General features: G+C 45.3%; 1 protein-coding gene across 3 annotated transcripts in view; it reads right to left on the bottom strand.

The window, feature by feature from the left end:
• Window positions 1–12,114, bottom strand: part of LOC139267396 (uncharacterized) — a 277,107-nt gene that overhangs the window by 194,327 nt on the left and 70,666 nt on the right. The window lies entirely within an intron of this gene.

Raw genomic sequence — 12,114 nt, 5'->3', positions numbered from 1 at the left:
TGCAGGGCATCATGAGCGAGCTGATTCTGTCCTCACACAGGTGGGGGAAGGAGCATTCTTACTCTGCGGTCAGGAAACAGGTGTCTGTGGCCCAGGAGAGGGCCAGGCAGATTTCTTTAGCAGCCGCCAAGGGGGTTTGTGGTTGTTTCCCTTTGTCTTCCTCTTAATAAACCATATCACAAAAAAGTAACAGACGGGGGTGGCTGGGGGCAAAGATGGCACAGTACTGATCACAGCCTCCATCGCTGTGTAAAGGACCAACAGGATTTTGCAATAAGTACAGGAGCAGCAAAGCCATTACTTTATTTCATTCAAAAGGCCAAAAAAAAGAAACCTTTTTGGACAATACCAGGTGGACACATGACACAGACGTGCCTGAGCAGCAGCTCTGGATTCAGTAGCGCCAGGTGTTTCTGGGAGAAGTTAGTCCTTGAACATGGCACCTTGCAGTTAATCAAGCTTTAGTTTTTAGACAGTGATGGCTTTTTAAAAAATTTGTTCAAGGAATGTGGGTATCGCTGGCAAGGCCAGCATTTATTGCCCACTCCTAATTGCCTCAAGAAGGTGGTGGTGAGCCACCTTCTTGAACTGCTGCAGTCCGTGTGTGAAGGTACTCCCACAGTGCTGTTAGGGCGAGAGTTCCAGGATTCTGACACAGCGATGGTGAAGGAACTGCGATATATTTCCAAGTCAGGATGGTGTGTGACTTGGAAGGGAACTTGCAGGTGATGGTGTTCTCATGCACCTGCTGCCCTTGTCCTTCTAGGTGGTAGAGGTTGCGGGTTTGTGAAATGCTGCCGAAGAAGCCTTTGGCGAGTTGCTGTAGTGCATCTTGTAGAGGTACACACTGCACCTACGGTGCGCCGGTGGTGGAGGGAGTGAATATTGAAGGTGGTGGATGGGATGCTAATCAAGTGGACTGCTTTGTCCTGGATGATGTCGAGCTTCTTGAGCTGTGTTGGAGCAGCAGGTTATTGGTGAGTAAGTGCTGCTTGATAGCGCTATCGATGACACCTTCCATCACTTTGCTGATGATTGAGAGTAGACTGATGGGCAGTTTTACTAGGGCTCCTTGATGCCACACTCGGTCAAATGCTGCCTTGATGTCAAGGGCAGTCACTCTCACCTCACCCTTGGCATTCAGCTCTTTTATCCATGTTTAAACCAAGGCTGTAATGAGGTCTGGAGCCGAGTGGTTCTGGCAGAATCCAAACTGGGCATCAGTGAGCAGGTTACTGATGAGTAAGTGTCACTTGATAGCACTGTCGATGACACCTTCCAACACTTTGCTGATGATTGAGAGTAGACAGATGGGGTGGTATAAGGTATTCAGCGATTGTGAGACAACACATGTCCTTACTCAGCATCCAAACATTCACAATTCTCCAGCAGGGGTCAAAGAATGGAGATCGGGAGTGGGAACTCTGGCTTATTATTTCACTCATTTCAGTAGCATCCTATCCCCACCACCATCACAGCTGAGATCGAGGATCATTTCTCTGCTGACATTTGGCCAAGTGACCAATACCATCGGCACTAAACCAGCAAAGAACAAAGATTGAATTGGCAGTGCCAATTACCACCTCAATAAGCTCAATTTCTGGATCGGTTCCATTTTTGGAGTTACAATATCTGGCCGAATGTTATTTCTGTCAATTTAAGGCTGTTACAGCCTGTTTGTTGCACCATTGATTCACCAGCATTACCCCTCTGCCGACTTCCACTTATATACTCCAGTTGCTTGCCCTTGCCACAGAAGTAGAGCAAAAATAACAAGAGTGTGGTAAATGTCACACAGATTAACAAGAGGAGCATTGTCAGTATTTAGTGTGTAGGCTGAAAGGGAACACAGATTGTACAGACTCTCACAGATTCAAGAGCGATTCTTGGATAGAACGGCATGGTAGCAGATTTGTGCGCCCCATCTGGTGGCGATGGGGGGTGGGGGGAGGCGGGGGTGGAAGTGGGGGGGTGGGGCAATCCACCGTAAGGCTCTTAAAGTGAGAACAGCCCTCATTTTATTTTTCATTGAATTAGTTTTTTAAAGTAATTATTCATCTATACTCTAATTTAAAAGAGACGATTTTAACTCCTAGCAGGAACGGACAGCAATCCCATGCGGTTGTGTTTGCACATTTTAACTGCCGGGCTTTATTTAATGCTACTGCTTCAGGCGCAAAGCAGCAACTGGCTGGTGGGTGGGGGGGGCGGGGGGCATGCTGGGACGAACATCCAGAGATGACCAGCTGGCACCAAGAGAAGGCTGCCGGCAGCAAGGTAATCTAGGGGCGGAGCGGTGGGTGGGTGATGCAAGGGTTTGCACTGGGGTGGGGAATGGGGGAAACGGTGAAAGTGGGGCAACAAGGGCATTAAAATGGGAAATCGCAGGAACGGAGTAGGAAATGGAACGACTTAATTTTAGCTGTAACCCCATTCCTTTCCTGCCACTTGGGAAGGGTTAAAATTTCAAAACATCTTTAAGTAAAAACAATAGGGTGAGTAAATGAAATAATTCAAAAACCAATAACTTAAAAATCATTTCTATTAGGTTAAATATATAAATAGGTCTGGCAGGATCAGAGCCTAGAGTGATGTGTGTAGCATGCAAGATGTGAACCTGCCTGGACTCATGTACATACCATTGTGAACACACATGTATGTACCTAAACAGGTATACCTATAGAGATGATCAAAAATGAAAGCACATGGAACTGGAACTAACCAATGTTACATGGGTTGGTAATAGTTTAGGATGTAGGAGACAGAGAGTATGGATATAGGGAAGGTTCCCTGATTTTCAGGATGCATCAAGTGATGTTCCCCAGGGATATGTACTGGGGCAAATAAAACAGAAAATGCTGGAAATACTCAGCAGGTCAGGCAGCATCTGTGGAGAGAGAAACAGAGTTTACGTTTCGAAACATAGAAACATAGAAAATAGGTGCAGGAGCAGGCCATTCGGCCCTTTGAGCTGCACTGCCATTCACTAAGATCATGGCTGATCATTCAACCTCAGTACCCCTTTCCTGCTTTCTCTCCATACCCCTTGATCCCTTTGGCCGTAAGGGCCATATCTAACTCCCTTTTGAATATATCTAACGAACTGGCCTCAACAACTTTCTGTGGTAGAGAATTCCACAGGTTAACCACTCTCTGAGTGAAGAAGTCTCTCCTCATCTTGGTCCTAAATGGCTTACCCCTTATTCTTAGACTGTGACCCCTGGTTCTGGACCTCCCCAGCAATGGGAACATTCTTCCTGCCTCTAACCTGTCCAATCCCGTCAGAATTTTATATGTTTCTATGAGATCCCCTCTCATTCTTCTAAAACTCCAGTGGATACAAGCCCAGTTGATCCTGTCTCTTCTCATATGTCAGTCCTGCCATCCCGGGAATCAATCTGGTGAACCTTCGCTGTACTCCCTCAATAGCAAGAACGTCCTTCCTCAGATTAGGGGACCAAAACTGAACACAATATTCCAGATGTGGCCTCACCAACTGCAGAAAGACCTCTCTGCTCCTATACGCAAATCCTCTAGCTATGAAGGCCAACATGCTATTTGCCTTCTTCACAGCCTGCTGTACCTGCATGCCAAACTTCAATGACTGATGTACCATGACACCCAGGTCTCGTTGCACCTCCTCTTTTCCTAATCCACCATTCAGGTAATATTCTGTCTTCCTGTTTTCGCCACCAATGTGGATAACCTCACATTTATCCACATTATATTGCATCTGCCATGCATTTGCCCACTCACTTAACCTGTCCAAGTCACCCTGCAGTCTCTTAGCACCCTCCTCACAGCTCACACTGCCACCCAGCTTAGTGTCATCTGCAAACTTGGAGATATTACATTCAATTCCTTCATCTAAATCATTGATGTATATTGTAAAGAGCTGGGGTCCCAGAAATGAACCCTGCGGCACCCCACTGGTCACTGCCTGCCATTCTGAAAAGGACCTGTTTATTCTGACTCTCTGCTCCTGTCTGCCAACCCAGTTCTCTATCCACGTCAATACATTACCCCCAATACCATGTGCTTTAATTTTGCACACCAATCTCTTGTGTGGGACCTTGTCAAAAGCCTTTTGAAAGTCCAAATACACCACTTCCACTGGTTCTCCCTTGTCTACTCTACTAGTTACATCCTCAAAAAATTCTAGAAGATTTGTCAAGCATGATTTCCCTTTCATAAATCCATGCTGACTTGGACTGATCCCTGTCACTGCTTTCCAAATGCACTGCTATTTCATCTTTAATAATTGATTTCAACATTTTTCCCACTACTGATGTCAGGCTAACCGGTCTATAATTCCCCGTGTTCTCTCTCCCTCCTTTTTAAAAAAGTGGTGTTACATTAGCTGGTCACCGACCTGAAACGTTAACTCTCTTTCTCTCTCCACAGATGCTGCCTGACCTGCTGCTTATTTGCAGCATTTTCTGTTTTATTTCAGATTTCTAGCATCTGCAGCATTTTGCTTTTATATATGTACTGGGGCCTCAGCTTTTCACCATATACCTTCATTACTTGGATAAAGGAATATAGAGATGTAAATCCAAGTTTTCAGATGACGCCCACATCCTATGAATGAATAAAGAATTTTAAAAAGTTGTCCAAAAGCAAATTAATTATTTTTGGAGTGTAGTCATGTTGTCTTCTAGGCAAACACAACAGCTAATTTGTGCACAAGGTCCAGAATTAGCGAAAGAGATGAATGACAAATTAATCTTTCTGGTACAATCATAGAATGGTTACAGCACGGAAGAAGGCCATTCGACCAGTCGAGCCTGTGCCGACTCTCAGCTAGACCCACTCCTTCACCCTTTCCCCGTAGCCCAACAATTATTTTCCTTCACATATTTACTGAACTCCTTTTTGAGAGATCAAATGGAGTCTGCCTCCACCACCCTTTCCGACAGTGCATTCCAGATCTTAACCACTTGCTGCGTCGAAAAGTTTTTTCTTACATCGTCTTTGGTTCTTTTGTCAATCACCTCTGGTTCTTGACCCTTCTGCCAATGGGAACAATTTCTCTCCATCTACTCTGTCCAGACTCCTCATGATTTTGAACACCTCTGTCAAATCTCCTCTCAACCTTCTCTGCTCCAAGGAGAACAACCCCAGCTTCTCCAGTCTATCAACATAACTGAAGTCCCTCATTCCTGGAATTATTCTTGTAAATCTTTTCTGCACCTTCTCCAAGGGCTTCACATCCTTCCTAAGGTGTGGTGCCCAGAATTGGACACCGTACTCAAGTTGGGGCCGAACCAGTGTTTTATACAGGTTCATCATAATTTCCACACTTTGTACTCTATACCTCTATTTATGAAGCCCAGGATCTACTAAGCCTTTTTAAACTGCTTTCCCAACCTGCCCTGCCACCTTCAACGATTTCTGCACATATACCCCCAGGTCTCTCTGTTCGTGCACCCCCTTTAGGATTGTACCATTCACTTTATGTGTCCTTTCCTCATTCTTTCTATCAAAATGCATCACTTCACATTTTTCTGCATTAAATTTCATCTGCCACCTCTCTGCCCATTTCACCAGCCTATCTATGTCTTCCTGAAGTCGATCACTCTCCTCCTCACTGTTCACTATACTTCCAAGTTTTGTGACATCTGCAAATTTTGAAATTGTGCCCTGTACACACATGTCCAAGTCCTTAATATATATTAAGAAAAGCAATGGTCCTAGAACCAACCCCTGGGGAACACCACTGTATACCTTCCTCCAGTTCGAAACACAACCGTTCACCACTACTCTCTGTTTCCTGTTATTTAGTCAATTTCGTATCTAGGCTGCCACTGTCCCTTTTATTCCATGGGCTTCAATTTTGCTGACAAGCCTACTTTGTGTCATTTTGTTGAACACCTTTTGGAAATCCATGAACACTACATCAACCGCATTAGTCTTATCAACCCTCTCTGTTACCTCATCAAAAAACTCGATCAAGTTGGTTAAACACTATTTGCCTTTAACAAATCCATGCTGGCTTTCCTTAATTAATCCACCCCTATCCAAGTAATTGTTGATTTTGTTCCTGATTACTGTTTCTAAAAGCTTCCCCACTACCGAGGTTAAACTGACCGGCCTACAGTTGCTGTGTTTATCTTTACACCCTTTTTGAAACAATGGTGTAACATTTGTAATTCTCCAGTCCTCTGGCACCACACCCGTATCTATGGAGGATTGGAATATTATGGCCAGTACCTCCACAATTTCCGTCCTCAATTCCATCAGCATCCGAGGATGCATTCCATCTGCTCCTGATGATTTATGTACATTAAGTACAGCCAACCTTTCTAATACCTCATCTTTATCAATTTTTATCCTATCAAATGTCTCCACTACCTCCTCCTTCACTATGTCTATGGCAGCATCATCTTCCTTGGTGAAGACAGATGCAAAATACTCATTTAGTACCTCAGCCATACCTTCTGCCTCCATGCATAGGTCTCTTTTTGGTCCCGAAGTGGCCCCAACCCCCCCTTTTACTACTCTTTTACTATTTATATGTCTATAGAAGACTTTTGGATTATCTTTTATGTTGGCTGCGATTCAATTCTCATTCTCTCTCTTTGCCTTTTCTATTCACTTCTCCTCTGATCTTTTTATATATAGCCTGATTCTCAGATGTATTTGCAACCTGACATCTGTCATACGCGCTCTTTTTCTGCTTCATTATATTCTCTATCTGTTTTGTCATCCAGGGAGCTCTGGTTTTAGTTGCCCTACCTTTCCCCTTAGTGGGAATGCACCTCGACTGTACCCGAACTACTTTCTCTTTAAAGGCAGCCCATTGTTCCACTACAGTTTTGCCTGCCAATCTTTGATTCCAGTTTATCTGGGCCAGATCCATTCTCATCCCACTGAAATTGGCCTTCCCCCAGTTAAACATTTTTACTCGAGATTGATCCCTATCCTTTTCCATAGCTAATCTAAACCTTTTGAAAACACGATCACTGTTCCCTAAATGTTCACCTACTGACACTTAGAATCATAGAAATTTACAGCACGGAAGGAGGCCACTTCGGCCCATCTTGACAAACAAATATCGAGCCTAATCCCACTTTCCAGTTCTTGGTCTGTAGTTTTGTAGGTTACGGCGCTTCAGATGCATATCCAGGTACTTTTTAAATGTGGTAAAGATTTCTGCCTCTACCACCCTTTCAGACAGTGAGTTCCAGACCCCCACCCTCTGGATGAAGACATTTCCTCTCAAATCCCCTCTAAACCTCCAACAAATCACTTTAAATCTATATCCGCTAGTTGTTGACCTCTCTGCTAAGGGAAATAGGTCCTTCCTATCCGCTCTATTTAGGCCCCTCATAATTTTATACACCTCAATCAGGTCTCCCCTCAGCCTGCTCTGTTCCAAAGAAAACAACCCCAGCCTATCCAATCTTTCCTCATAGCTAAAATTCTCCACTCCAGGCAACATCCTCCTAAATCTCCTCTGTACCCTCTCTACTGCAATCACATCTTTCCTGTCATGTGGTGACCAGAACTGTGGCCTAACTAGTGTTTTATATGCTCCTCCTGTACCATGTGGGAACTCAGGGATGCTTCCGGTGTCCCTGACGATTTCGTGTGCGGGAAGTGTATCCGCCTCCAGCTCCTGACGGACCGCGTTGCAGAATTGGAGCTGAAGGTGGATTCACTCTGGAGCATCCACGATGCTGAGAACCACGTGAGTAGCACGTGTAGCGAGTTAGTCTTACCGCAGGAGAAGAGTCCACAGCCAGCTAGGGAATGGACGACCAGCAGGAAGAGTAGTGCAAGGAAGGTAGTGCAGGGGTCCCCTGTGGTCATCCCTCTGCAAAACAGATACACTGCTTTGAGTGCTGTTGAGGGGGATGACTCATCAGGGGAGGGCAGCAGCAGCCAAGTTCATGGCACCGTGGCTGGCTCTGTTGCACAGGAGGGCAGGAAAAAGAGTGGGAGAGCGATAGTGATAGGGGATTCAATTGTGAGGGGAATAGATAGGCGTTTCTGCGGCCGCAACCGAGACTCCAGGATGGTATGTTGCCTCCCTGGTGCAAGGGTCAAGGATGTCTCGGAGCGGGTGCAGGACATTCTAAAAAGGGAGGGCGAACAGCCAGTTGTCGTGGTGCACATTGGTACCAACGACATAGGTAAAAAAAAGTATGAGGTCCTACGAAACGAATTTAAGGAGCTAGGAGCTAAATTCAAAAGTAGGACCTCAAAAGTAGTAATCTCGGGATTGGTACCAGTGCCACGTGCTAGTCAGAGTAGGAATCGCAGGATAGCGCAGATGAATACGTGGCTTGAACAGTGGTGCAACAGGGAGGGATTCAAATTCCTGGGGCACTGGAACCGGTTCTGGGGGAGGTGGAACCAGTACAAACCGGATGGTCTGCACCTGGGCAGGACCGGAACCAATGTCCTTGGGGGAGTGTTTGCTAGTGCTGTTGGGGAGGAGTTAAACTAATATGGCAGGGGGATGGGAACCAAGTCATAACGGGGAACAAAGAAATGGCAGACCAATTGAACAAGTACTTTGGTTCGGTATTCACGAAGGAGGACACAAACAACCTTCCAGTTATAAAAGGGGTCGGGGGGTCTAGTAAGGAGGAGGAACTGAGGGAAATCCTTATTAGTCGGGAAATTGTGTTGGGGAAATTGATGGGATTGAAGGCCGATAAATCCCCAGGGCCTGATGGACTGCATCCCAGAGTACTTAAGGAGGTGGCCTTGGAAATAGTGGATGCATTGACAGTCATTTTCCAACATTCCATTGACTCTGGATCAGTTCCTATAGAGTGGAGGGTAGCCAATGTAACCCCACTTTTTAAAAAAGGAGGGAGAGAGAAAACAGGGAATTATAGACCGGTCAGCCTGACATCGGTAGTGGGTAAAATGATGGAATCAATTATTAAGGATGTCATAGCAGTGCATTTGGAAAGAGGTGACATGATAGGTCCAAGTCAGCATGGATTTGTGAAAGGGAAATCATGCTTGACAAATCTTCTGGAATTTTTTGAGGATGTTTCCAGTAGAGTGGACAAGGGAGAACCAGTTGATGTGGTATATTTGGACTTTCAGAAGGCGTTCGACAAGGTCCCACACAAGAGATTGATGTGCAAAGTTAGAGCACATGGGATTGGGGGTAGTGTGCTGACATGGATTGAGAACTGGTTGTCAGACAGGAAGCAAAGAGTAGGAGTAAATGGGGACTTTTCAGAATGGCAGGCAGTGACTAGTGAGGTACCGCAAGGTTCTGTGCTGGGGCCCCAGCTGTTTACACTGTACATTAATGATTTAGATGAGGGGATTAAATGTAGTATCTCCAAATTTGCGGATGACACTAAGTTGGGTGGCAGCGTGAGCTGCGAGGAGGATGCTGTGAGGCTGCAGAGCGACTTGGATAGGTTAGGTGAGTGGGCAAATGCATGGCAGATGAAGTATAATGTGGATAAATGTGAGGTTATCTACTTTGGTGGTAAAAACAGAGAGACAGACTATTATCTGAATGGTGACAGATTAGGAAAAGGGGAGGTGCAACGAGACCTGGGTGTCGTGGTACATCAGTTATTGAAGGTTGGCATGCAGGTGCAGCAGGCGGTTAAGAAAGCAAATGGCATGTTGGCCTTCATAGCGAGGGGATTTGAGTACAGGGGCAGGGAGGTGTTGCTACAGTTGTACAGGGCATTGGTGAGGCCACACCTGGAGTATTGTGTACAGTTTTGGTCTCCTAACCTGAGGAAGGACATTCTTGCTATTGAGGGAGTGCAGCGAAGGTTCACCAGACTGATTCCCGGGATGGCGGGACTGACCTATCAAGAAAGACTGGATCAACTGGGCTTGTATTCACTGGAGTTCAGAAGAATGAGAGGGGACCTCATAGAAACATTTAAAATTCTGACGGGGTTAGACAGGTTAGATGCAGGAAGAATGTTCCCAATGTTGGGGAAGTCCAGAACCAGAGGTCACAGTCTAAGGATAAGGGGTAAGCCATTTAGGACCGAGATGCGGAGGAACTTCTTCACCCAGAGAGTGGTGAACCTGTGGAATTCTCTACCACAGAAAGTTGTTGAGGCCAATTCACTAAATATATTCAAAAAGGAGTTAGATGAGGTCCTTACTACTAGGGGGATCAAGGGGTATGGCGAGAAAGCAGGAATGGGGGACTGAAGTTGAATGTTCAGCCATGAACTCATTGAATGGCGGTGCAGGCTAGAAGGGCCGAATGGCCTACTCCTGCACCTATTTTCTATGTAATACAGGGAGACAAAGGGAAACAAAAAGGAGACAAAAGCAAAAGACAGATAGGTGATGAGGAAAAGTGGAGGGCAGAGAAACCCAAGGCAAAGAACAAAAAGGGCCACTGTACAGCAAAATTCTAAAAGGACAAAGGGTGTTAAAAAAACAAGCCTGAAGGCTTTGTGTCTTAATGCAAGGAGTATAGAAACATAGAAAATAGGTGCATTTGCTTTCTTAACCGCCTGCTGTACCTGCATGCCAACCTTCAATGACTGATGTACCATGACACCCAGGTCTCTTTGCACCTGCCCTTTTCCTAATCTGTCACCATTCAGATAATAGTCTGTCTCTCTGTTTTTACCACCAAAGTGGATAACCTCACATTTATCCACATTATACTTCATCTGCCATGCATTTGCCCACTCACCTAACCTATCCAAGTCGCTCTGCAGCGTAATAGAATCCTCCTTGCAGCTCACACTGCCACCCAACTTAGTGTCATCCGCAAATTTGGAGATACTACATTTAATCCCCTCGTCTAAATCATTAATGTACAGTGTAAACAGCTGGGGCCCCAGCACAGAACCTTGCGGTACCCCACTAGTCACTGCCTGCCATTCTGAAAAGTCCCCATTTACTCCTACTCTTTGCTTCCTGTCTTACAACCAGTTCTCAATCCATGTCAGCACACTACCCCCAATCCCATGTGCTTTAACTTTGCACATTAATCTCTTGTGTGGGACCTTGTCGAAAGCCTTCTGAAAGTCCAAATATACCACATCAACTAGTTCTCCCTTGTCCACTCTACTGGAAACATCCTCAAAAAATTCCAGAAGATTTGTCAAGCATGATTTCCCTTTCACAAATCCATGCTGACTTGGACCTATCATATTACCTCTTTCCAAATGCACTGCGATGACATCCTTAATAATTGATTCCATCATTTTACCCACTACCGATGTCAGGCTGACCGGTCTGTAATTCCCTGTTTTCTCTCTCCCTCCTTTTTTAAAAAGTGGGGTTACATTGGCTACCCTCCACTCCATAGGAACTGATCCAGAGTCAATGGAATGTTGGAAAATGACTGTCAATGCATCCACTATTTCCAAGGCCACCTCCTTAAGTACTCTGGGATGCAGTCCATCAGGCCCTGGGGATTTATCGGCCTTCAATCCCATCAATTTCCCCAACACAATTTCCCGACTAATAAGGATTTCCCTCAGTTCCTCCTCCTTACTAGACCCTCCGACCCCTTTTATATCCGGAAGGTTGTTTGTGTCCTCCTCAGTGAATACCGAACCAAAGTACTTGTTCAATTGGTCCGCCATTTCTTTGTTCCCCGTTATGACTTCCCCTGATTCTGACTGCAGGGGACCTACGTTTGTCTTTACTAACCTTTTTCTCTTTACATATCTATAGAAACTTTTGCAATCCGTCTTAATGTTCCCTGCAAGCTTCTTCTCGTACTCCATTTTCCCTGCCCTAATCAAACCCTTTGTCCTCCTCTGCTGAGTTCTAAATTTCTCCCAGTCCGTAATAAGGTGGATGAATTAACTGTGCAAATAGATGTTAACAAATATGATGTGGTTGGGATTACGGAGACGTGGCTCCGGGATGATCAGGGCTGGGAGCTCAACATCCATGGGTATTCAACATTCAGGAAGGATAGAATAAAAGGAAAAGGAGGTGGGGTAGCATTGCTGGTTAAAGAGGAGATTAATGCAATAGTTAGGAAGGACATTAGCTTGGATGATGTGGAATCGGTATGGGTAGAGCTGCAGAACACCAAAGGGCAAAAAACGTTAGTGGGAGTTGTGTACAGACCTCCAAAACTTTAGTCGTGATGTTGGGGAGGGCATCAAACAGGAAATTAGGGGTGCATGCAAT

The sequence above is a fragment of the Pristiophorus japonicus genome, chromosome 7 (assembly GCF_044704955.1).
Source record: "Pristiophorus japonicus isolate sPriJap1 chromosome 7, sPriJap1.hap1, whole genome shotgun sequence".
Lineage (NCBI taxonomy): Eukaryota > Metazoa > Chordata > Chondrichthyes > Pristiophoridae > Pristiophorus > Pristiophorus japonicus.
This window is presented reverse-complemented; position numbering and strand designations above follow the sequence as displayed.